Source organism: Trichosurus vulpecula, chromosome 9 (assembly GCF_011100635.1).
Source record: "Trichosurus vulpecula isolate mTriVul1 chromosome 9, mTriVul1.pri, whole genome shotgun sequence".
Taxonomy (NCBI): domain Eukaryota; kingdom Metazoa; phylum Chordata; class Mammalia; order Diprotodontia; family Phalangeridae; genus Trichosurus; species Trichosurus vulpecula.
This window is the reverse complement of record NC_050581.1, coordinates 165,001,420-165,005,014: the sequence shown is the minus strand read 5'-3', so window position 1 is coordinate 165,005,014 and position 3,595 is coordinate 165,001,420. Positions and strand designations below refer to the sequence as shown.

At 36.1% G+C, this 3,595-nt stretch overlaps 1 pseudogene; it reads right to left on the bottom strand.

Annotated features, from left to right (window-relative positions):
* Positions 1-355: 355 nt before the first annotated feature.
* LOC118831646 lies at positions 356-1,360 on the bottom strand (annotated as a pseudogene).
* Positions 1,361-3,595: the final 2,235 nt, after the last annotated feature.

The window sequence follows — 3,595 nt, the reverse complement described above, 5'->3', positions numbered from 1 at the left end:
TTTTACAGCTTTCCTAGCAAATTTTGTTGATTTAGTCAACCTTCTCCAAGTATTTTATGTACTTCGGTTTAGTGAATACTGGTTATTTTTTAGTTCAGTAGTACCCCCCCCCCCCAGTTCATCCTCATCTATTTTTCTACTGATTTTATATTTCTTTTTTTATCTTGAGGAAGAAAGCATACTTCAGTAGTTTATTTATCAGTTCATAGGTTCAGACTTTTAATCATAAACTTTGATGCTGTGACCAGAGTTTACTTCAAGAGAAAAATTCAATCCATCAAGATGCCTAATTGCTAAGTGTGCACAGTGATTCCTATCATGTCGATTGGGTTTCTACAGATTATTACGATGAATATTACAGGTCTTTAAGGCCTTCTTGGATGTCCCACAAGGTATCTGCCTTCTTCTTGAGTTGAGCTACCTCATCATTTTTCAGCTTCAGGTCAATAATGTTGGTCTGTCCTCGGGCATTCAGAAGGCATTGAAGGCTGAGGAATACTTTATTCTTGATGCCATACATCCCCTTCACCATAGGGAACACAGGATAAATCTTGGATAGACTTTTTTAACATGGTCTCAATTAGATCAGCAACACTTAATCCAATAGCCCAGTTAGTGTATCCTTTGAGTTTGATCACTTCACAGGCACTTTCCATCACCAGCTTATGAACTTCCTTCCAGTTCTCATTGTCATTGTCAGTTCCCATTTCTGGATTCAGGTCTTGGAGGGAAACTCCTGCCACATTCACTCTACTCCACAGGGCCACACTTGAGTCCCCATGCTCTCCAAGGATCCAGCCATGGCAGCTACTTGGATAGATGCCAAATTTTTCGGACATAAGATAGTGGAATCTGGCAGAATCCAGATTTCATCCACTACCAGTCACCAGGTACTTTGGCAGGCCACTCAGTTTCTAGGTGACATAGATCAAGATATCCACTGAATTGGAAGCCACAATTATGATACAGTCTGGGCTATACTTTACAATCTTGGGAACAATAAATTTGAAGACATTCACATTCCTCTGTACCAGATTGAGGCAACTTCCTCCCTCTTGCGGGTATACTCCTTCAGTGACTACAACTATCTTGGAACCAGTAGTGACAGAGCAATCTTTATCAGCCACAATTTTAGGAGTTTGAAGAAATAAGCTCCCATGCTGCAGATCCATCATTTCTCCTTTGAGTTTGTCTTCCCAAACATCAACAAGGACAAGTTCATCAGAAAGACTCTTCGCAAGTATGCTGATAGCACAGACCATAGCAACTTGTCCTATACCCATAACAATAATATTATTGTTTGGGGCTTCTGTCTCCTCTTCTGCAACTGGCAAATCATTTTTTCTTTAAGATTAGCCATTTTGTTCTGCCTAAAGAGTAGTTTATTGCCTGTGATGAAATTTGTCCCAAATAGAGAAGAGTGGCAGCTATGCCTTTCTCTGGCCATGCCCTAGCTACAAAGCTGCTTTTGTGTTTCTCAACAAATATCAAGTAGAATAGTTACTGTTCCATAGTATAATTTGAAGTTTAATCATCTTATTCTACTTTATTTATTTCATTTTCCCTTGAATTATACAAGTATTATTTTTCTAAATAAAAAAAATATTTCACCTAGCCCTATAAACCCTTCCTTTTGGATTTTAATTGGTAAATATCAAATATGCAATTAATTTAATTAGTATCATTTCAGTTATATTAATCCATCCCAGGTATGAGAATTCAATAGCCCTCTAATTGTTTAAGCAATCATTTATTTCTTGAAAGATAATTTTGTAGTTCTTTTACATAGGTCTTATACATGCCTTGGTATATTTGATTCCCAGGTATTTTATAAACTCATAACAATCATAAGAAAGACTGTTAAAAATATGACTAAATGTTCATGTTATTTTAATTTTTTTTATTTATTCACAATTAAATGTTAAAACATTTTTTAACATTTGTTTTTTCCCCAAGTTTTGAGTTCTAAATTCTATCCCTCCACCTCCTCACCCCACCCTGAGATGGTAAGCAATCAGATATAGGTTATACATGTGTAATCATGTAAAACATTTCCATATTAATCATTCTGTATAAGAAGACTTAAATAAAACAAAAAGAAAGAAAGTGAAAAATAGTATGCTTCAGTCTGTTCAAGCAATATCAGTTCTTTCTCTGGAGGCAGATAGTATGCTTCATCATTAGTCTTTTGAGATTTTCTTGGGTCATTACATTGCTGAGAATAGCTGTTATTCACAGTTCTTCTTGAATGTTCATGCTCTTTGATTTAGACACGCCACTGCTATTCATATATCCCAGGGTGGTGAAAAATAGAAAGGTCAACTCTATTCCAACATATTTATAGTAACTTATTTTGTGAAAGTAAGGAACTGCAAATAAAGTAGATACCTATTGATTGGGGAATGACTAAATGTATTATGGTATATGAAGCTAATGTGTTAGCTAACTCCTTTGAGAAATAATCAAAGTGGATGATACAGGGAAATGTAGGAAAACTTAAATGTAACGATGCAAAGTAGAATTAGGTAAACAATATATATAATGATATTGTAAAGAACAGCAATGTTCTTCATGAGAAATGGGATTATGGTTATTGATTAGTTGGGAGGATCCAGTTCATTTGTCCATAAGGTCACTTTTTACTGTTTCACTTCTCTGTTTCCTCATCAAGGCCCAGTTCCAATGGAAGGTTAGACTCTGAAGGACATGGCTAATTGAGATTACCTCTAACCCTCAAATGGAACACACTCTTTGATTTTGGGCTGGAACTCAGCCAACTAAAAGACCTTACTTCTGTTTAGAGTGTAAACAGAATCCAGTCTAGGTGAGTACTTCCCCTGAAGGAAATAAGTACTTCTCCTTGTACTCCTTCATAAGATTAGTATGACCCAACCATGAAGGAGAAAGCTAACTAGATTGGGTTAGGTGAAGATGTATTCTCTTGCCCAGGCTGCTACAGGTGGTGGAGTGCCATGATCAAACCACATTCCTAGCAGGAGGAGCTGAAGATTTCTTGCCCACTCACTCATCAAATGACCACCAATGGTGGTTGATTTTAGTTTATCAGAGGCATTTCCTCTTGAAACAGTATTTCAGGAATTGAGGCACTCAGTGTTTGTGTTCATTGGTGCGTCTTTGCTTACCAAGAGAAACCACTGATCATCAATTTATTGCTTGTAGGTTAGCCTAATTAATAAATTGAGTATTAATTACCTTGAAACTCTGTCTCTCAGAGTTGTTTTTCATTTGTCATACTGTATACCATTTATTTTCCCATGAAGCATTGAATGTTTGAGGTGAAATATACACTAGAATCTGTAGCATTTGAAAAGTTGATGAAACTATCATTAAAAGAAGAACATTAACAAAAACTACCCAACTCAAGAAACATACTATAAGTACTTCCAAATGACAGTTACTCTGCCTCAATCTACAAATAAAAAGACAGAAGGATAAACAGCCTGTGATCCACAGAAACTTAGATTATACTAAGGAGAGATTGGTAAAGAGATATAACTTGTAAACAGATAAAGATATGCGATATACCTGGAGAAGGAATGAGTACTAACCAGTAGAAGCCCCAGGAAATACTTTC